We start from the raw sequence: 23,314 nt of genomic DNA, 5'->3' as shown, positions 1-23,314 counted from the left end.
ATAAACTGAAAATTAACAGTATAAACCTGCATCATTTTGGACTCTGGTATTTGCTGAATCCGGGTGACCTGACAATCGATGGTGGTGCCGCTGGTGATTCTGGCCTTCTTGGAATCTGTTGGGCCTATGTGTTAGCTCACACATCACTTGGGTATCCATGGTAACTACCACAACATGGTCATCTGCAGTTTACATCTAGCCCGTGGCATTGAATGGCATTTTAAAAGTGCTAAGGGTCCTGGTGCAATAATCCTCCCATGAGGATCAGCCTCAACGGCTTTGTAGATTGCACTCATGTCAGCAACTCCATATACATTTTTTTTTCTTCATGCTTCTTTCTTCATCCTTTTTTCTTTCTGTCATTCAGACTTTCATTCATTCGATCTCTCTCACTCACTTGCTTTAACTCATTTGTTCTCACTCACTCACTCACTCACTCAATCACTCACTCACTCATTCACTCTCACTCACTCTCACTCTCTCACTCACTCGCTCACTAAGTCAGTCTCTCTCTCTCTCTCTCTTTTTCTTTTTATATATATTTTTTTCCGTCTTCTTCTTCTTCTTCTTCAGACCCTGTCATAGCACTAATGCCTTTCCAATACCACCAGCAGATGGAGACACTCCATTGCAACATTGGTTGTGAGCAGCAGTTTCTAAAAACAAATGCCTCATGGCGGATTTCCCATCCATCAATGGATGGTAAATTTAGTTTTTATCATTCACTGACCACAGAAACCAATGCATGGTCAAGCAACAGCAATGACACACCCTTGTGTATAGGCATGAGACCCTCATGTCATTTAACAGGATTCAGCACCACCCACAAGACAGCTACCTGTCATGTCATGTCAAACCTGCACAGGTGTGCTAGATTATTATTATTTAGTTTTATTTTATTTTTTTACACCAATCAGTGTGCAAACATGGTCATTAAAACGCTAAATGAATAGACGTTCATAAACCAGTCAGTGCAACTCATCATTTTGGTCTCCAATTCTCAAACTCAAATTCTCACCCACGGAGGATTAAATGAGAATCTTTCTTGTTTAACACTGGAATGGGGTGGTGCACTGTTCACTACCCGAAGATACTGCCACATCGGGTCAATGCATAGGGCGACAGAAGCAAGCTTCCAAATCAGCTCCCTTTCTCAAAAATCCATTTAATTTATGGTCCCCAGATAGGGAACGTATGTATCAGTATGTGCTCACAAGTCACCCAAGTGCAAGTATTCACACAAAAAAAAACGTGCCTCAGGATGCGATCTGTCGCAAGATCCTTTCTTTTTTTACACTTGATCTAAGCCAAAAGGCCTAGAGGGGATAACCGGGAAAGGGGTGGACCCAACCATGTCCCCTTCATGAGCACTCACATTACTCATAGGAATGGAAGGAAGGCTGGCAGCCAACCAGCCTCCCATACACTTTCTGGGTGGGTGGCAGTCAGCCACCCATACATACATACAGCACAGGCTAAACCCACATCATCACTTAAAAAAAGGACAGGCGACCATTGCACTCTGATGGAGCATTTAGCAATGCAATCCATAGCCTGGCTTTTGCCTGAACCCCCATCACTCCTCCTCTTGCATATAAGACAATATTTCAGATCTGCATATGAAAACAACACGCCTACCTTTGTTGCACATAGCTGCCTGCCTGTCTCTAGTTACCCCACTGGCTGTAGCTACGTCCCTTCCGACATGGAATAACACCAACTGTAACGATAAACTGAAAATTAACAGTATAAACCTGCATCATTTTGGACTCTGGTATTTGCTGAATCCGGGTGACCTGACAATCGATGGTGGTGCCGCTGGTGATTCTGGCCTTCTTGGAATCTGTTGGGCCTATGTGTTAGCTCACACATCACTTGGGTATCCATGGTAACTACCACAACATGGTCATCTGCAGTTTACATCTAGCCCGTGGCATTGAATGGCATTTTAAAAGTGCTAAGGGTCCTGGTGCAATAATCCTCCCATGAGGATCAGCCTCAACGGCTTTGTAGATTGCACTCATGTCAGCAACTCCATATACATTTTTTTTTCTTCATGCTTCTTTCTTCATCCTTTTTTCTTTCTGTCATTCAGACTTTCATTCATTCGATCTCTCTCACTCACTTGCTTTAACTCATTTGTTCTCACTCACTCACTCACTCAATCACTCACTCACTCATTCACTCTCACTCACTCTCACTCTCTCACTCACTCGCTCACTAAGTCAGTCTCTCTCTCTCTCTCTCTCTTTTTCTTTTTATATATATTTTTTTCCGTCTTCTTCTTCTTCTTCTTCTTCTTCAGACCCTGTCATAGCACTAATGCCTTTCCAATACCACCAGCATATGGAGACACTCCATTGCAACATTGGTTGTGAGCAGCAGTTTCTAAAAACAAATGCCTCATGGCGGATTTCCCATCCATCAATGGATGGTAAATTTTGTTTTTATCATTCACTGACCACAGAAACCAATGCATGGTCAAGCAACAGCAATGACACACCCTTGTGTATAGGCATGAGACCCTCATGTCATTTAACAGGATTCGGTACCACCCACAAGACAGCTACCTGTCATGTCATGTCAAACCTGCACAGGTGTGCTAGATTATTATTATTTAGTTTTATTTTATTTTTTTACACCAATCAGTGTGCAAACATGGTCATTAAAACGCTAAATGAATAGACGTTCATAAACCAGTCAGTGCAACTCATCATTTTGGTCTCCAATTCTCAAACTCAAATTCTCACCCACGGAGGATTAAATGAGAATCTTTCTTGTTTAACACTGGAATGGGGTGGTGCACTGTTCACTACCCGAAGATACTGCCACATCGGGTCAATGCATAGGGCGACAGAAGCAAGCTTCCAAATCAGCTCCCTTTCTCAAAAATCCATTTAATTTATGGTCCCCAGATAGGGAACGTATGTATCAGTATGTGCTCACAAGTCACCCAAGTGCAAGTATTCACACAAAAAAAAACGTGCCTCAGGATGCGATCTGTCGCAAGATCCTTTCTTTTTTTACACTTGATCTAAGCCAAAAGGCCTAGAGGGGATAACCTGGAAAGGGGTGGACCCAACCATGTCCCCTTCATGAGCACTCACATTACTCATAGGAATGGAAGGAAGGCTGGCAGCCAACCAGCCTCCCATACACTTTATGGGTGGGTGGCAGTCAGCCACCCATACATACATACAGCACAGGCTAAACCCACATCATCACTTAAAAAAAGGACAGGCGACCATTGCACTCTGATGGAGCATTTAGCAATGCAATCCATAGCCTGGCTTTTGCCTGAACCCCCATCACTCCTCCTCTTGCATATAAGACAATATTTCAGATCTGCATATGAAAACAACACGCCTACCTTTGTTGCACATAGCTGCCTGCCTGTCTCTAGTTACCCCACTGGCTGTAGCTGCGTCCCTTCCGACATGGAATAACACCAACTGTAACGATAAACTGAAAATTAACAGTATAAACCTGCATCATTTTGGACTCTGGTATTTGCTGAATCCGGGTGACCTGACAATCGATGGTGGTGCCGCTGGTGATTCTGGCCTTCTTGGAATCTGTTGGGCCTATGTGTTAGCTCACACATCACTTGGGTATCCATGGTAACTACCACAACATGGTCATCTGCAGTTTACATCTAGCCCGTGGCATTGAATGGCATTTTAAAAGTGCTAAGGGTCCTGGTGCAATAATCCTCCCATGAGGATCAGCCTCAACGGCTTTGTAGATTGCACTCATGTCAGCAACTCCATATACATTTTTTTTTCTTCATGCTTCTTTCTTCATCCTTTTTTCTTTCTGTCATTCAGACTTTCATTCATTCGATCTCTCTCACTCACTTGCTTTAACTCATTTGTTCTCACTCACTCACTCACTCAATCACTCACTCACTCATTCACTCTCACTCACTCTCACTCTCTCACTCACTCGCTCACTAAGTCAGTCTCTCTCTCTCTCTTTTTCTTTTTATATATATTTTTTTCCGTCTTCTTCTTCTTCTTCTTCAGACCCTGTCATAGCACTAATGCCTTTCCAATACCACCAGCAGATGGAGACACTCCATTGCAACATTGGTTGTGAGCAGCAGTTTCTAAAAACAAATGCCTCATGGCGGATTTCCCATCCATCAATGGATGGTAAATTTTGTTTTTATCATTCACTGACCACAGAAACCAATGCATGGTCAAGCAACAGCAATGACACACCCTTGTGTATAGGCATGAGACCCTCATGTCATTTAACAGGATTCGGTACCACCCACAAGACAGCTACCTGTCATGTCATGTCAAACCTGCACAGGTGTGCTAGATTATTATTATTTAGTTTTATTTTATTTTTTTACACCAATCAGTGTGCAAACATGGTCATTAAAATGCTAAATGAATAGACGTTCATAAACCAGTCAGTGCAACTCATCATTTTGGTCTCCAATTCTCAAACTCAAATTCTCACCCACGGAGGATTAAATGAGAATCTTTCTTGTTTAACACTGGAATGGGGTGGTGCACTGTTCACTACCCGAAGATACTGCCACATCGGGTCAATGCATAGGGCGACAGAAGCAAGCTTCCAAATCAGCTCCCTTTCTCAAAAATCCATTTAATTTATGGTCCCCAGATAGGGAACGTATGTATCAGTATGTGCTCACAAGTCACCCAAGTGCAAGTATTCACACAAAAAAAAACGTGCCTCAGGATGCGATCTGTCGCAAGATCCTTTCTTTTTTTACACTTGATCTAAGCCAAAAGGCCTAGAGGGGATAACCGGGAAAGGGGTGGACCCAACCATGTCCCCTTCATGAGCACTCACATTACTCATAGGAATAGAAGGAAGGCTGGCAGCCAACCAGCCTCCCATACACTTTCTGGGTGGGTGGCAGTCAGCCACCCATACATACATACAGCACAGGCTAAACCCACATCATCACTTAAAAAAAGGACAGGCGACCATTGCACTCTGATGGAGCATTTAGCAATGCAATCCATAGCCTGGCTTTTGCCTGAACCCCCATCACTCCTCCTCTTGCATATAAGACAATATTTCAGATCTGCATATGAAAACAACACGCCTACCTTTGTTGCACATAGCTGCCTGCCTGTCTCTAGTTACCCCACTGGCTGTAGCTGCGTCCCTTCCGACATGGAATAACACCAACTGTAACGATAAAATGAAAATTAACAGTATAAACCTGCATCATTTTGGACTCTGGTATTTGCTGAATCCGGGTGACCTGACAATCGATGGTGGTGCCGCTGGTGATTCTGGCCTTCTTGGAATCTGTTGGGCCTATGTGTTAGCTCACACATCACTTGGGTATCCATGGTAACTACCACAACATGGTCATCTGCAGTTTACATCTAGCCCGTGGCATTGAATGGCATTTTAAAAGTGCTAAGGGTCCTGGTGCAATAATCCTCCCATGAGGAATAGCCTCAACGGCTTTGTAGATTGCACTCATGTCAGCAACTCCATATACATTTTTTTTTCTTCATGCTTCTTTCTTCATCCTTTTTTCTTTCTGTCATTCAGACTTTCATTCATTCGATCTCTCTCACTCACTTGCTTTAACTCATTTGTTCTCACTCACTCACTCACTCACTCACTCAATCACTCACTCACTCATTCACTCTCACTCACTCTCACTCTCTCACTCACTCGCTCACTAAGTCAGTCTCTCTCTCTCTCTCTTTTTCTTTTTATATATATTTTTTTCCGTCTTCTTCTTCTTCAGACCCTGTCATAGCACTAATGCCTTTCCAATACCACCAGCAGATGGAGACACTCCATTGCAACATTGGTTGTGAGCAGCAGTTTCTAAAAACAAATGCCTCATGGCGGATTTCCCATCCATCAATGGATGGTAAATTTTGTTTTTATCATTCACTGACCACAGAAACCAATGCATGGTCAAGCAACAGCAATGACACACCCTTGTGTATAGGCATGAGACCCTCATGTCATTTAACAGGATTCAGCACCACCCACAAGACAGCTACCTGTCATGTCATGTCAAACCTGCACAGGTGTGCTAGATTATTATTATTATTTAGTTTTATTTTATTTTTTTACACCAATCAGTGTGCAAACATGGTCATTAAAACGCTAAATGAATAGACGTTCATAAACCAGTCAGTGCAACTCATCATTTTGGTCTCCAATTCTCAAACTCAAATTCTCACCCACGGAGGATTAAATGAGAATCTTTCTTGTTTAACACTGGAATGGGGTGGTGCACTGTTCACTACCCGAAGATACTGCCACATCGGGTCAATGCATAGGGCGACAGAAGCAAGCTTCCAAATCAGCTCCCTTTCTCAAAAATCCATTTAATTTATGGTCCCCAGATAGGGAACGTATGTATCAGTATGTGCTCACAAGTCACCCAAGTGCAAGTATTCACACAAATAAAAAACGTGCCTCAGGATGCGATCTGTCGCAAGATCCTTTCTTTTTTTACACTTGATCTAAGCCAAAAGGCCTAGAGGGGATAACCGGGAAAGGGGTGGACCCAACCATGTCCCCTTCATGAGCACTCACATTACTCATAGGAATGGAAGGAAGGCTGGCAGCCAACCAGCCTCCCATACACTTTCTGGGTGGGTGGCAGTCAGCCACCCATACATACATACAGCACAGGCTAAACCCACATCATCACTTAAAAAAAGGACAGGCGACCATTGCACTCTGATGGAGCATTTAGCAATGCAATCCATAGCCTGGCTTTTGCCTGAACCCCCATCACTCCTCCTCTTGCATATAAGACAATATTTCAGATCTGCATATGAAAACAACACGCCTACCTTTGTTGCACATAGCTGCCTGCCTGTCTCTAGTTACCCCACTGGCTGTAGCTGCGTCCCTTCCGACATGGAATAACACCAACTGTAACGATAAACTGAAAATTAACAGTATAAACCTGCATCATTTTGGACTCTGGTATTTGCTGAATCCGGGTGACCTGACAATCGATGGTGGTGCCGCTGGTGATTCTGGCCTTCTTGGAATCTGTTGGGCCTATGTGTTAGCTCACACATCACTTGGGTATCCATGGTAACTACCACAACATGGTCATCTGCAGTTTACATCTAGCCCGTGGCATTGAATGGCATTTTAAAAGTGCTAAGGGTCCTGGTGCAATAATCCTCCCATGAGGATCAGCCTCAACGGCTTTGTAGATTGCACTCATGTCAGCAACTCCATATACATTTTTTTTTTCTTCATGCTTCTTTCTTCATCCTTTTTTCTTTCTGTCATTCAGACTTTCATTCATTCGATCTCTCTCACTCACTTGCTTTAACTCATTTGTTCTCACTCACTCACTCACTCAATCACTCACTCACTCATTCACTCTCACTCACTCTCACTCTCTCACTCACTCGCTCACTAAGTCAGTCTCTCTCTCTCTCTCTCTTTTTCTTTTTATATATATTTTTTTCCGTCTTCTTCTTCTTCTTCTTCAGACCCTGTCATAGCACTAATGCCTTTCCAATACCACCAGCAGATGGAGACACTCCATTGCAACATTGGTTGTGAGCAGCAGTTTCTAAAAACAAATGCCTCATGGCGGATTTCCCATCCATCAATGGATGGTAAATTTTGTTTTTATCATTCACTGACCACAGAAACCAATGCATGGTCAAGCAACAGCAATGACACACCCTTGTGTATAGGCATGAGACCCTCATGTCATTTAACAGGATTCAGCACCACCCACAAGACAGCTACCTGTCATGTCATGTCAAACCTGCACAGGTGTGCTAGATTATTATTATTTAGTTTTATTTTATTTTTTTACACCAATCAGTGTGCAAACATGGTCATTAAAACGCTAAATGAATAGACGTTCATAAACCAGTCAGTGCAACTCATCATTTTGGTCTCCAATTCTCAAACTCAAATTCTCACCCACGGAGGATTAAATGAGAATCTTTCTTGTTTAACACTGGAATGGGGTGGTGCACTGTTCACTACCCGAAGATACTGCCACATCGGGTCAATGCATAGGGCGACAGAAGCAAGCTTCCAAATCAGCTCCCTTTCTCAAAAATCCATTTAATTTATGGTCCCCAGATAGGGAACGTATGTATCAGTATGTGCTCACAAGTCACCCAAGTGCAAGTATTCACACAAAAAAAAACCTGCCTCAGGATGCGATCTGTCGCAAGATCCTTTCTTTTTTTACACTTGATCTAAGCCAAAAGGCCTAGAGGGGATAACCGGGAAAGGGGTGGACCCAACCATGTCCCCTTCATGAGCACTCACATTACTCATAGGAATGGAAGGAAGGCTGGCAGCCAACCAGCCTCCCATACACTTTCTGGGTGGGTGGCAGTCAGCCACCCATACATACATACAGCACAGGCTAAACCCACATCATCACTTAAAAAAAGGACAGGCGACCATTGCACTCTGATGGAGCATTTAGCAATGCAATCCATAGCCTGGCTTTTGCCTGAACCCCCATCACTCCTCCTCTTGCATATAAGACAATATTTCAGATCTGCATATGAAAACAACACGCCTACCTTTGTTGCACATAGCTGCCTGCCTGTCTCTAGTTACCCCACTGGCTGTAGCTACGTCCCTTCCGACATGGAATAACACCAACTGTAACGATAAACTGAAAATTAACAGTATAAACCTGCATCATTTTGGACTCTGGTATTTGCTGAATCCGGGTGACCTGACAATCGATGGTGGTGCCGCTGGTGATTCTGGCCTTCTTGGAATCTGTTGGGCCTATGTGTTAGCTCACACATCACTTGGGTATCCATGGTAACTACCACAACATGGTCATCTGCAGTTTACATCTAGCCCGTGGCATTGAATGGCATTTTAAAAGTGCTAAGGGTCCTGGTGCAATAATCCTCCCATGAGGATCAGCCTCAACGGCTTTGTAGATTGCACTCATGTCAGCAACTCCATATACATTTTTTTTTCTTCATGCTTCTTTCTTCATCCTTTTTTCTTTCTGTCATTCAGACTTTCATTCATTCGATCTCTCTCACTCACTTGCTTTAACTCATTTGTTCTCACTCACTCACTCACTCAATCACTCACTCACTCATTCACTCTCACTCACTCTCACTCTCTCACTCACTCGCTCACTAAGTCAGTCTCTCTCTCTCTCTCTTTTTCTTTTTATATATATTTTTTTCCGTCTTCTTCTTCTTCAGACCCTGTCATAGCACTAATGCCTTTCCAATACCACCAGCAGATGGAGACACTCCATTGCAACATTGGTTGTGAGCAGCAGTTTCTAAAAACAAATGCCTCATGGCGGATTTCCCATCCATCAATGGATGGTAAATTTTGTTTTTATCATTCACTGACCACAGAAACCAATGCATGGTCAAGCAACAGCAATGACACACCCTTGTGTATAGGCATGAGACCCTCATGTCATTTAACAGGATTCAGCACCACCCACAAGACAGCTACCTGTCATGTCATGTCAAACCTGCACAGGTGTGCTAGATTATTATTATTTAGTTTTATTTTATTTTTTTACACCAATCAGTGTGCAAACATGGTCATTAAAACGCTAAATGAATAGACGTTCATAAACCAGTCAGTGCAACTCATCATTTTGGTCTCCAATTCTCAAACTCAAATTCTCACCCACGGAGGATTAAATGAGAATCTTTCTTGTTTAACACTGGAATGGGGTGGTGCACTGTTCACTACCCGAAGATACTGCCACATCGGGTCAATGCATAGGGCGACAGAAGCAAGCTTCCAAATCAGCTCCCTTTCTCAAAAATCCATTTAATTTATGGTCCCCAGATAGGGAACGTATGTATCAGTATGTGCTCACAAGTCACCCAAGTGCAAGTATTCACACAAAAAAAAACGTGCCTCAGGATGCGATCTGTCGCAAGATCCTTTCTTTTTTTACACTTGATCTAAGCCAAAAGGCCTAGAGGGGATAACCGGGAAAGGGGTGGACCCAACCATGTCCCCTTCATGAGCACTCACATTACTCATAGGAATGGAAGGAAGGCTGGCAGCCAACCAGCCTCCCATACACTTTCTGGGTGGGTGGCAGTCAGCCACCCATACATACATACAGCACAGGCTAAACCCACATCATCACTTAAAAAAAGGACAGGCGACCATTGCACTCTGATGGAGCATTTAGCAATGCAATCCATAGCCTGGCTTTTGCCTGAACCCCCATCACTCCTCCTCTTGCATATAAGACAATATTTCAGATCTGCATATGAAAACAACACGCCTACCTTTGTTGCACATAGCTGCCTGCCTGTCTCTAGTTACCCCACTGGCTGTAGCTGCGTCCCTTCCGACATGGAATAACACCAACTGTAACGATAAACTGAAAATTAACAGTATAAACCTGCATCATTTTGGACTCTGGTATTTGCTGAATCCGGGTGACCTGACAATCGATGGTGGTGCCGCTGGTGATTCTGGCCTTCTTGGAATCTGTTGGGCCTATGTGTTAGCTCACACATCACTTGGGTATCCATGGTAACTACCACAACATGGTCATCTGCAGTTTACATCTAGCCCGTGGCATTGAATGGCATTTTAAAAGTGCTAAGGGTCCTGGTGCAATAATCCTCCCATGAGGATCAGCCTCAACGGCTTTGTAGATTGCACTCATGTCAGCAACTCCATATACATTTTTTTTTCTTCATGCTTCTTTCTTCATCCTTTTTTCTTTCTGTCATTCAGACTTTCATTCATTCGATCTCTCTCACTCACTTGCTTTAACTCATTTGTTCTCACTCACTCACTCACTCAATCACTCACTCACTCATTCACTCTCACTCACTCTCACTCTCTCACTCACTCGCTCACTAAGTCAGTCTCTCTCTCTCTCTTTTTCTTTTTATATATATTTTTTTCCGTCTTCTTCTTCTTCTTCTTCAGACCCTGTCATAGCACTAATGCCTTTCCAATACCACCAGCAGATGGAGACACTCCATTGCAACATTGGTTGTGAGCAGCAGTTTCTAAAAACAAATGCCTCATGGCGGATTTCCCATCCATCAATGGATGGTAAATTTTGTTTTTATCATTCACTGACCACAGAAACCAATGCATGGTCAAGCAACAGCAATGACACACCCTTGTGTATAGGCATGAGACCCTCATGTCATTTAACAGGATTCAGCACCACCCACAAGACAGCTACCTGTCATGTCATGTCAAACCTGCACAGGTGTGCTAGATTATTATTATTTAGTTTTATTTTATTTTTTTACACCAATCAGTGTGCAAACATGGTCATTAAAACGCTAAATGAATAGACGTTCATAAACCAGTCAGTGCAACTCATCATTTTGGTCTCCAATTCTCAAACTCAAATTCTCACCCACGGAGGATTAAATGAGAATCTTTCTTGTTTAACACTGGAATGGGGTGGTGCACTGTTCACTACCCGAAGATACTGCCACATCGGGTCAATGCATAGGGCAACAGAAGCAAGCTTCCAAATCAGCTCCCTTTCTCAAAAATCCATTTAATTTATAGTCCCCAGATAGGGAACGTATGTATCAGTATGTGCTCACAAGTCACCCAAGTGCAAGTATTCACACAAAAAAAAAACGTGCCTCAGGATGCGATCTGTCGCAAGATCCTTTCTTTTTTTACACTTGATCTAAGCCAAAAGGCCTAGAGGGGATAACCGGGAAAGGGGTGGACCCAACCATGTCCCCTTCATGAGCACTCACATTACTCATAGGAATGGAAGGAAGGCTGGCAGCCAACCAGCCTCCCATACACTTTCTGGGTGGGTGGCAGTCAGCCACCCATACATACATACAGCACAGGCTAAACCCACATCATCACTTAAAAAAAGGACAGGCGACCATTGCACTCTGATGGAGCATTTAGCAATGCAATCCATAGCCTGGCTTTTGCCTGAACCCCCATCACTCCTCCTCTTGCATATAAGACAATATTTCAGATCTGCATATGAAAACAACACGCCTACCTTTGTTGCACATAGCTGCCTGCCTGTCTCTAGTTACCCCACTGGCTGTAGCTGCGTCCCTTCCGACATGGAATAACACCAACTGTAACGATAAACTGAAAATTAACAGTATAAACCTGCATCATTTTGGACTCTGGTATTTTCTGAATCCGGGTGACCTGACAATCGATGGTGGTGCCGCTGGTGATTCTGGCCTTCTTGGAATCTGTTGGGCCTATGTGTTAGCTCACACATCACTTGGGTATCCATGGTAACTACCACAACATGGTCATCTGCAGTTTACATCTAGCCCGTGGCATTGAATGGCATTTTAAAAGTGCTAAGGGTCCTGGTGCAATAATCCTCCCATGAGGATCAGCCTCAACGGCTTTGTAGATTGCACTCATGTCAGCAACCCCATATACATTTTTTTTTCTTCATGCTTCTTTCTTCATCCTTTTTTCTTTCTGTCATTCAGACTTTCATTCATTCGATCTCTCTCACTCACTTGCTTTAACTCATTTGTTCTCACTCACTCACTCACTCAATCACTCACTCACTCATTCACTCTCACTCACTCTCACTCTCTCACTCACTCGCTCACTAAGTCAGTCTCTCTCTCTCTCTCTCTTTTTCTTTTTATATATATTTTTTTCCGTCTTCTTCTTCTTCTTCTTCAGACCCTGTCATAGCACTAATGCCTTTCCAATACCACCAGCAGATGGAGACACTCCATTGCAACATTGGTTGTGAGCAGCAGTTTCTAAAAACAAATGCCTCATGGCGGATTTCCCATCCATCAATGGATGGTAAATTTTGTTTTTATCATTCACTGACCACAGAAACCAATGCATGGTCAAGCAACAGCAATGACACACCCTTGTGTATAGGCATGAGACCCTCATGTCATTTAACAGGATTCAGCACCACCCACAAGACAGCTACCTGTCATGTCATGTCAAACCTGCACAGGTGTGCTAGATTATTATTATTTAGTTTTATTTTATTTTTTTACACCAATCAGTGTGCAAACATGGTCATTAAAACGCTAAATGAATAGACGTTCATAAACCAGTCAGTGCAACTCATCATTTTGGTCTCCAATTCTCAAACTCAAATTCTCACCCACGGAGGATTAAATGAGAATCTTTCTTGTTTAACACTGGAATGGGGTGGTGCACTGTTCACTACCCGAAGATACTGCCACATCGGGTCAATGCATAGGGCGACAGAAGCAAGCTTCCAAATCAGCTCCCTTTCTCAAAAATCCATTTAATTTATGGTCCCCAGATAGGGAACGTATGTATCAGTATGTGCTCACAAGTCACCCAAGTGCAAGTATTCACACAAAAAAAAACGTGCCTCAGGATGCGATCTGTCGCAAGATCCTTTCTTTTTTTACACTTGATCTAAGCCAAAAGGCCTAGAGGGGATAACCGGGAAAGGGGTGGACCCAACCATGTCCCCTTCATGAGCACTCACATTACTCATAGGAATGGAAGGAAGGCTGGCAGCCAACCAGCCTCCCATACACTTTCTGGGTGGGTGGCAGTCAGCCACCCATACATACATACAGCACAGGCTAAACCCACATCATCACTTAAAAAAAGGACAGGCGACCATTGCACTCTGATGGAGCATTTAGCAATGCAATCCATAGCCTGGCTTTTGCCTGAACCCCCATCACTCCTCCTCTTGCATATAAGACAATATTTCAGATCTGCATATGAAAACAACACGCCTACCTTTGTTGCACATAGCTGCCTGCCTGTCTCTAGTTACCCCACTGGCTGTAGCTACGTCCCTTCCGACATGGAATAACACCAACTGTAACGATAAAATGAAAATTAACAGTATAAACCTGCATCATTTTGGACTCTGGTATTTGCTGAATCCGGGTGACCTGACAATCGATGGTGGTGCCGCTGGTGATTCTGGCCTTCTTGGAATCTGTTGGGCCTATGTGTTAGCTCACACATCACTTGGGTATCCATGGTAACTACCACAACATGGTCATCTGCAGTTTACATCTAGCCCGTGGCATTGAATGGCATTTTAAAAGTGCTAAGGGTCCTGGTGCAATAATCCTCCCATGAGGATCAGCCTCAACGGCTTTGTAGATTGCACTCATGTCAGCAACTCCATATACATTTTTTTTTCTTCATGCTTCTTTCTTCATCCTTTTTTCTTTCTGTCATTCAGACTTTCATTCATTCGATCTCTCTCACTCACTTGCTTTAACTCATTTGTTCTCACTCACTCACTCACTCAATCACTCACTCACTCATTCACTCTCACTCACTCTCACTCTCTCACTCACTCGCTCACTAAGTCAGTCTCTCTCTCTCTCTTTTTCTTTTTATATATATTTTTTTCCGTCTTCTTCTTCTTCTTCTTCTTCTTCAGACCCTGTCATAGCACTAATGCCTTTCCAATACCACCAGCAGATGGAGACACTCCATTGCAACATTGGTTGTGAGCAGCAGTTTCTAAAAACAAATGCCTCATGGCGGATTTCCCATCCATCAATGGATGGTAAATTTTGTTTTTATCATTCACTGACCACAGAAACCAATGCATGGTCAAGCAACAGCAATGACACACCCTTGTGTATAGGCATGAGACCCTCATGTCATTTAACAGGATTCAGCACCACCCACAAGACAGCTACCTGTCATGTCATGTCAAACCTGCACAGGTGTGCTAGATTATTATTATTTAGTTTTATTTTATTTTTTTACACCAATCAGTGTGCAAACATGGTCATTAAAACGCTAAATGAATAGACGTTCATAAACCAGTCAGTGCAACTCATCATTTTGGTCTCCAATTCTCAAACTCAAATTCTCACCCACGGAGGATTAAATGAGAATCTTTCTTGTTTAACACTGGAATGGGGTGGTGCACTGTTCACTACCCGAAGATACTGCCACATCGGGTCAATGCATAGGGCGACAGAAGCAAGCTTCCAAATCAGCTCCCTTTCTCAAAAATCCATTTAATTTATGGTCCCCAGATAGGGAACGTATGTATCAGTATGTGCTCACAAGTCACCCAAGTGCAAGTATTCACACAAAAAAAAACGTGCCTCAGGATGCAATCTGTCGCAAGATCCTTTCTTTTTTTACACTTGATCTAAGCCAAAAGGCCTAGAGGGGATAACCGGGAAAGGGGTGGACCCAACCATGTCCCCTTCATGAGCACTCACATTACTCATAGGAATGGAAGGAAGGCTGGCAGCCAACCAGCCTCCCATACACTTTCTGGGTGGGTGGCAGTCAGCCACCCATACATACATACAGCACAGGCTAAACCCACATCATCACTTAAAAAAAGGACAGGCGACCATTGCACTCTGATGGAGCATTTAGCAATGCAATCCATAGCCTGGCTTTTGCCTGAACCCCCATCACTCCTCCTCTTGCATATAAGACAATATTTCAGATCTGCATATGAAAACAACACGCCTACCTTTGTTGCACATAGCTGCCTGCCTGTCTCTAGTTACCCCACTGGCTGTAGCTGCGTCCCTTCCGACATGGAATAACACCAACTGTAACGATAAACTGAAAATTAACAGTATAAACCTGCATCATTTTGGACTCTGGTATTTGCTGAATCCGGGTGACCTGACAATCGATGGTGGTGCCGCTGGTGATTCTGGCCTTCTTGGAATCTGTTGGGCCTATGTGTTAGCTCACACATCACTTGGGTATCCATGGTAACTACCACAACATGGTCATCTGCAGTTTACATCTAGCCCGTGGCATTGAATGGCATTTTAAAAGTGCTAAGGGTCCTGGTGCAATAATCCTCCCATGAGGATCAGCCTCAACGGCTTTGTAGATTGCACTCATGTCAGCAACTCCATATACATTTTTTTTTCTTCATGCTTCTTTCTTCATCCTTTTTTCTTTCTGTCATTCAGACTTTCATTCATTCGATCTCTCTCACTCACTTGCTTTAACTCATTTGTTCTCACTCACTCACTCACTCAATCACTCACTCACTCATTCACTCTCACTCACTCTCACTCTCTCACTCACTCGCTCACTAAGTCAGTCTCTCTCTCTCTTTTTCTTTTTATATATATTTTTTTCCGTCTTCTTCTTCTTCTTCTTCAGACCCTGTCATAGCACTAATGCCTTTCCAATACCACCAGCAGATGGAGACACTCCATTGCAACATTGGTTGTGAGCAGCAGTTTCTAAAAACAAATGCCTCATGGCGGATTTCCCATCCATCAATGGATGGTAAATTTTGTTTTTATCATTCACTGACCACAGAAACCAATGCATGGTCAAGCAACAGCAATGACACACCCTTGTGTATAGGCATGAGACCCTCATGTCATTTAACAGGATTCAGCACCACCCACAAGACAGCTACCTGTCATGTCATGTCAAACCTGCACAGGTGTGCTAGATTATTATTATTTAGTTTTATTTTATTTTTTTACACCAATCAGTGTGCAAACATGGTCATTAAAACGCTAAATGAATAGACGTTCATAAACCAGTCAGTGCAACTCATCATTTTGGTCTCCAATTCTCAAACTCAAATTCTCACCCACGGAGGATTAAATGAGAATCTTTCTTGTTTAACACTGGAATGGGGTGGTGCACTGTTCACTACCCGAAGATACTGCCACATCGGGTCAATGCATAGGGCGACAGAAGCAAGCTTCCAAATCAGCTCCCTTTCTCAAAAATCCATTTAATTTATGGTCCCCAGATAGGGAACGTATGTATCAGTATGTGCTCACAAGTCACCCAAGTGCAAGTATTCACACAAAAAAAAACGTGCCTCAGGATGCAATCTGTCGCAAGATCCTTTCTTTTTTTACACTTGATCTAAGCCAAAAGGCCTAGAGGGGATAACCGGGAAAGGGGTGGACCCAACCATGTCCCCTTCATGAGCACTCACATTACTCATAGGAATGGAAGGAAGGCTGGCAGCCAACCAGCCTCCCATACACTTTCTGGGTGGGTGGCAGTCAGCCACCCATACATACATACAGCACAGGCTAAACCCACATCATCACTTAAAAAAAGGACAGGCGACCATTGCACTCTGATGGAGCATTTAGCAATGCAATCCATAGCCTGGCTTTTGCCTGAACCCCCATCACTCCTCCTCTTGCATATAAGACAATATTTCAGATCTGCATATGAAAACAACACGCCTACCTTTGTTGCACATAGCTGCCTGCCTGTCTCTAGTTACCCCACTGGCTGTAGCTGCGTCCCTTCCGACATGGAATAACACCAACTGTAACGATAAACTGAAAATTAACAGTATAAACCTGCATCATTTTGGACTCTGTTGCTGAATCCGGGTGACCTGACAATCGATGGTGGTGCCGCTGGTGATTCTGGCCTTCTTGGAATCTGTTGGGCCTATGTGTTAGCTCACACATCACTTGGGTATCCATGGTAACTACCACAACATGGTCATCTGCAGTTTACATCTAGCCCGTGGCATTGAATGGCATTTTAAAAGTGCTAAGGGTCCTGGTGCAATAATCCTCCCATGAGGATCAGCCTCAACGGCTTTGTAGATTGCACTCATGTCAGCAACTCCATATACATTTTTTTTTCTTCATGCTTCTTTCTTCATCCTTTTTTCTTTCTGTCATTCAGACTTTCATTCATTCGATCTCTCTCACTCACTTGCTTTAACTCATTTGTTCTCACTCACTCACTCACTCAATCACTCACTCACTCATTCACTCTCACTCACTCTCACTCTCTCACTCACTCGCTCACTAAGTCAGTCTCTCTCTCTCTCTCTTTTTCTTTTTATATATATTTTTTTCCGTCTTCTTCTTCTTCTTCTTCAGACCCTGTCATAGCACTAATGCCTTTCCAATACCACCAGCAGATGGAGACACTCCATTGCAACATTGGTTGTGAGCAGCAGTTTCTAAAAACAAATGCCTCATGGCGGATTTCCCATCCATCAATGGATGGTAAATTTTGTTTTTATCATTCACTGACCACAGAAACCAATGCATGGTCAAGCAACAGCAATGACACACCCTTGTGTATAGGCATGAGACCCTCATGTCATTTAACAGGATTCAGCACCACCCACAAGACAGCTACCTGTCATGTCATGTCAAACCTGCACAGGTGTGCTAGATTATTATTATTTAGTTTTATTTTATTTTTTTACACCAATCAGTGTGCAAACATGGTCATTAAAACGCTAAATGAATAGACGTTCATAAACCAGTCAGTGCAACTCATCATTTTGGTCTCCAATTCTCAAACTCAAATTCTCACCCACGGAGGATTAAATGAGAATCTTTCTTGTTTAACACTGGAATGGGGTGGTGCACTGTTCACTACCCGAAGATACTGCCACATCGGGTCAATGCATAGGGCGACAGAAGCAAGCTTCCAAATCAGCTCCCTTTCTCAAAAATCCATTTAATTTATGGTCCCCAGATAGGGAACGTATGTATCAGTATGTGCTCACAAGTCACCCAAGTGCAAGTATTCACACAAAAAAAAAACGTGCCTCAGGATGCGATCTGTCGCAAGATCCTTTCTTTTTTTACACTTGATCTAAGCCAAAAGGCCTAGAGGGGATAACCGGGAAAGGGGTGGACCCAACCATGTCCCCTTCATGAGCACTCACATTACTCATAGGAATGGAAGGAAGGCTGGCAGCCAACCAGCCTCCCATACACTTTCTGGGTGGGTGGCAGTCAGCCACCCATACATACATACAGCACAGGCTAAACCCACATCATCACTTAAAAAAAGGACAGGCGACCATTGCACTCTGATGGAGCATTTAGCAATGCAATCCATAGCCTGGCTTTTGCCTGAACCCCCATCACTCCTCCTCTTGCATATAAGACAATATTTCAGATCTGCATATGAAAACAACACGCCTACCTTTGTTGCACATAGCTGCCTGCCTGTCTCTAGTTACCCCACTGGCTGTAGCTGCGTCCCTTCCGACATGGAATAACACCAACTGTAACGATAAACTGAAAATTAACAGTATAAACCTGCATCATTTTGGACTCTGGTATTTGCTGAATCCGGGTGACCTGACAATCGATGGTGGTGCCGCTGGTGATTCTGGCCTTCTTGGAATCTGTTGGGCCTATGTGTTAGCTCACACATCACTTGGGTATCCATGGTAACTACCACAACATGGTCATCTGCAGTTTACATCTAGCCCGTGGCATTGAATGGCATTTTAAAAGTGCTAAGGGTCCTGGTGCAATAATCCTCCCATGAGGATCAGCCTCAACGGCTTTGTAGATTGCACTCATGTCAGCAACTCCATATACATTTTTTTTTCTTCATGCTTCTTTCTTCATCCTTTTTTCTTTCTGTCATTCAGACTTTCATTCATTCGATCTCTCTCACTCACTTGCTTTAACTCATTTGTTCTCACTCACTCACTCACTCAATCACTCACTCACTCATTCACTCTCACTCACTCTCACTCTCTCACTCACTCGCTCACTAAGTCAGTCTCTCTCTCTCTCTCTCTTTTTCTTTTTATATATATTTTTTTCCGTCTTCTTCTTCTTCTTCTTCAGACCCTGTCATAGCACTAATGCCTTTCCAATACCACCAGCAGATGGAGACACTCCATTGCAACATTGGTTGTGAGCAGCAGTTTCTAAAAACAAATGCCTCATGGCGGATTTCCCATCCATCAATGGATGGTAAATTTTGTTTTTATCATTCACTGACCACAGAAACCAATGCATGGTCAAGCAACAGCAATGACACACCCTTGTGTATAGGCATGAGACCCTCATGTCATTTAACAGGATTCAGCACCACCCACAAGACAGCTACCTGTCATGTCATGTCAAACCTGCACAGGTGTGCTAGATTATTATTATTTAGTTTTATTTTATTTTTTTACACCAATCAGTGTGCAAACATGGTCATTAAAACGCTAAATGAATAGACGTTCATAAACCAGTCAGTGCAACTCATCATTTTGGTCTCCAATTCTCAAACTCAAATTCTCACCCACGGAGGATTAAATGAGAATCTTTCTTGTTTAACACTGGAATGGGGTGGTGCACTGTTCACTACCCGAAGATACTGCCACATCGGGTCAATGCATAGGGCGACAGAAGCAAGCTTCCAAATCAGCTCCCTTTCTCAAAAATCCATTTAATTTATGGTCCCCAGATAGGGAACGTATGTATCAGTATGTGCTCACAAGTCACCCAAGTGCAAGTATTCACACAAAAAAAAACCTGCCTCAGGATGCGATCTGTCGCAAGATCCTTTCTTTTTTTACACTTGATCTAAGCCAAAAGGCCTAGAGGGGATAACCGGGAAAGGGGTGGACCCAACCATGTCCCCTTCATGAGCACTCACATTACTCATAGGAATGGAAGGAAGGCTGGCAGCCAACCAGCCTCCCATACACTTTCTGGGTGGGTGGCAGTCAGCCACCCATACATACATACAGCACAGGCTAAACCCACATCATCACTTAAAAAAAGGACAGGCGACCATTGCACTCTGATGGAGCATTTAGCAATGCAATCCATAGCCTGGCTTTTGCCTGAACCCCCATCACTCCTCCTCTTGCATATAAGACAATATTTCAGATCTGCATATGAAAACAACACGCCTACCTTTGTTGCACATAGCTGCCTGCCTGTCTCTAGTTACCCCACTGGCTGTAGCTACGTCCCTTCCGACATGGAATAACACCAACTGTAACGATAAACTGAAAATTAACAGTATAAACCTGCATCATTTTGGACTCTGGTATTTGCTGAATCCGGGTGACCTGACAATCGATGGTGGTGCCGCTGGTGATTCTGGCCTTCTTGGAATCTGTTGGGCCTATGTGTTAGCTCACACATCACTTGGGTATCCATGGTAACTACCACAACATGGTCATCTGCAGTTTACATCTAGCCCGTGGCATTGAATGGCATTTTAAAAGTGCTAAGGGTCCTGGTGCAATAATCCTCCCATGAGGATCAGCCTCAACGGCTTTGTAGATTGCACTCATGTCAGCAACTCCATATACATTTTTTTTTCTTCATGCTTCTTTCTTCATCCTTTTTTCTTTCTGTCATTCAGACTTTCATTCATTCGATCTCTCTCACTCACTTGCTTTAACTCATTTGTTCTCACTCACTCACTCACTCAATCACTCACTCACTCATTCACTCTCACTCACTCTCACTCTCTCACTCACTCGCTCACTAAGTCAGTCTCTCTCTCTCTCTCTTTTTCTTTTTATATATATTTTTTTCCGTCTTCTTCTTCTTCAGACCCTGTCATAGCACTAATGCCTTTCCAATACCACCAGCAGATGGAGACACTCCATTGCAACATTGGTTGTGAGCAGCAGTTTCTAAAAACAAATGCCTCATGGCGGATTTCCCATCCATCAATGGATGGTAAATTTTGTTTTTATCATTCACTGACCACAGAAACCAATGCATGGTCAAGCAACAGCAATGACACACCCTTGTGTATAGGCATGAGACCCTCATGTCATTTAACAGGATTCAGCACCACCCACAAGACAGCTACCTGTCATGTCATGTCAAACCTGCACAGGTGTGCTAGATTATTATTATTTAGTTTTATTTTATTTTTTTACACCAATCAGTGTGCAAACATGGTCATTAAAACGCTAAATGAATAGACGTTCATAAACCAGTCAGTGCAACTCATCATTTTGGTCTCCAATTCTCAAACTCAAATTCTCACCCACGGAGGATTAAATGAGAATCTTTCTTGTTTAACACTGGAATGGGGTGGTGCACTGTTCACTACCCGAAGATACTGCCACATCGGGTCAATGCATAGGGCGACAGAAGCAAGCTTCCAAATCAGCTCCCTTTCTCAAAAATCCATTTAATTTATGGTCCCCAGATAGGGAACGTATGTATCAGTATGTGCTCACAAGTCACCCAAGTGCAAGTATTCACACAAAAAAAAACGTGCCTCAGGATGCGATCTGTCGCAAGATCCTTTCTTTTTTTACACTTGATCTAAGCCAAAAGGCCTAGAGGGGATAACCGGGAAAGGGGTGGACCCAACCATGTCCCCTTCATGAGCACTCACATTACTCATAGGAATGGAAGGAAGGCTGGCAGCCAACCAGCCTCCCATACACTTTCTGGGTGGGTGGCAGTCAGCCACCCATACATACATACAGCACAGGCTAAACCCACATCATCACTTAAAAAAAGGACAGGCGACCATTGCACTCTGATGGAGCATTTAGCAATGCAATCCATAGCCTGGCTTTTGCCTGAACCCCCATCACTCCTCCTCTTGCATATAAGACAATATTTCAGATCTGCATATGAAAACAACACGCCTACCTTTGTTGCACATAGCTGCCTGCCTGTCTCTAGTTACCCCACTGGCTGTAGCTACGTCCCTTCCGACATGGAATAACACCAACTGTAACGATAAACTGAAAATTAACAGTATAAACCTGCATCATTTTGGACTCTGGTATTTGCTGAATCCGGGTGACCTGACAATCGATGGTGGTGCCGCTGGTGATTCTGGCCTTCTTGGAATCTGTTGGGCCTATGTGTTAGCTCACACATCACTTGGGTATCCATGGTAACTACCACAACATGGTCATCTGCAGTTTACATCTAGCCCGTGGCATTGAATGGCATTTTAAAAGTGCTAAGGGTCCTGGTGCAATAATCCTCCCATGAGGATCAGCCTCAACGGCTTTGTAGATTGCACTCATGTCAGCAACTCCATATACATTTTTTTTTCTTCATGCTTCTTTCTTCATCCTTTTTTCTTTCTGTCATTCAGACTTTCATTCATTCGATCTCTCTCACTCACTTGCTTTAACTCATTTGTTCTCACTCACTCACTCACTCAATCACTCACTCACTCATTCACTCTCACTCACTCTCACTCTCTCACTCACTCGCTCACTAAGTCAGTCTCTCTCTCTCTCTTTTTCTTTTTATATATATTTTTTTCCGTCTTCTTCTTCTTCTTCTTCAGACCCTGTCATAGCACTAATGCCTTTCCAATACCACCAGCAGATGGAGACACTCCATTGCAACATTGGTTGTGAGCAGCAGTTTCTAAAAACAAATGCCTCATGGCGGATTTCCCATCCATCAATGGATGGTAAATTTTGTTTTTATCATTCACTGACCACAGAAACCAATGCATGGTCAAGCAACAGCAATGACACACCCTTGTGTATAGGCATGAGACCCTCATGTCATTTAACAGGATTCAGCACCACCCACAAGACAGCTACCTGTCATGTCATGTCAAACCTGCACAGGTGTGCTAGATTATTATTATTTAGTTTTATTTTATTTTTTTACACCAATCAGTGTGCAAA

At 43.3% G+C, this 23,314-nt stretch overlaps 13 pseudogenes; all 13 read right to left on the bottom strand.

The window, feature by feature from the left end:
• Positions 1-1,063: 1,063 nt before the first annotated feature.
• On the bottom strand, positions 1,064-1,327 carry LOC130286724 (U2 spliceosomal RNA; annotated as a pseudogene).
• A 1,468-nt stretch (positions 1,328-2,795) lies between these two features.
• Positions 2,796-3,059, bottom strand: LOC130286723 (U2 spliceosomal RNA; annotated as a pseudogene).
• A 1,456-nt stretch (positions 3,060-4,515) lies between these two features.
• On the bottom strand, positions 4,516-4,779 carry LOC130286722 (U2 spliceosomal RNA; annotated as a pseudogene).
• Positions 4,780-6,242: 1,463 nt separating this feature from the next.
• LOC130288208 (U2 spliceosomal RNA) lies at positions 6,243-6,507 on the bottom strand (annotated as a pseudogene).
• Positions 6,508-7,968: 1,461 nt separating this feature from the next.
• On the bottom strand, positions 7,969-8,232 carry LOC130285604 (U2 spliceosomal RNA; annotated as a pseudogene).
• A 1,452-nt stretch (positions 8,233-9,684) lies between these two features.
• LOC130286721 (U2 spliceosomal RNA) lies at positions 9,685-9,948 on the bottom strand (annotated as a pseudogene).
• Positions 9,949-11,404: 1,456 nt separating this feature from the next.
• Positions 11,405-11,669, bottom strand: LOC130286760 (U2 spliceosomal RNA; annotated as a pseudogene).
• A 1,460-nt stretch (positions 11,670-13,129) lies between these two features.
• On the bottom strand, positions 13,130-13,393 carry LOC130286720 (U2 spliceosomal RNA; annotated as a pseudogene).
• A 1,462-nt stretch (positions 13,394-14,855) lies between these two features.
• Positions 14,856-15,119, bottom strand: LOC130290188 (U2 spliceosomal RNA; annotated as a pseudogene).
• Positions 15,120-16,573: 1,454 nt separating this feature from the next.
• LOC130290186 (U2 spliceosomal RNA) lies at positions 16,574-16,837 on the bottom strand (annotated as a pseudogene).
• Positions 16,838-18,291: 1,454 nt separating this feature from the next.
• On the bottom strand, positions 18,292-18,556 carry LOC130288042 (U2 spliceosomal RNA; annotated as a pseudogene).
• A 1,460-nt stretch (positions 18,557-20,016) lies between these two features.
• On the bottom strand, positions 20,017-20,280 carry LOC130285603 (U2 spliceosomal RNA; annotated as a pseudogene).
• Positions 20,281-21,732: 1,452 nt separating this feature from the next.
• Positions 21,733-21,996, bottom strand: LOC130286719 (U2 spliceosomal RNA; annotated as a pseudogene).
• Between the last annotated feature and the right edge of the window lie 1,318 nt (positions 21,997-23,314).

Source organism: Hyla sarda, chromosome 8 (genome assembly GCF_029499605.1).
Source record: "Hyla sarda isolate aHylSar1 chromosome 8, aHylSar1.hap1, whole genome shotgun sequence".
In the NCBI taxonomy this organism is placed as follows: domain Eukaryota; kingdom Metazoa; phylum Chordata; class Amphibia; order Anura; family Hylidae; genus Hyla; species Hyla sarda.
This window is presented reverse-complemented; position numbering and strand designations above follow the sequence as displayed.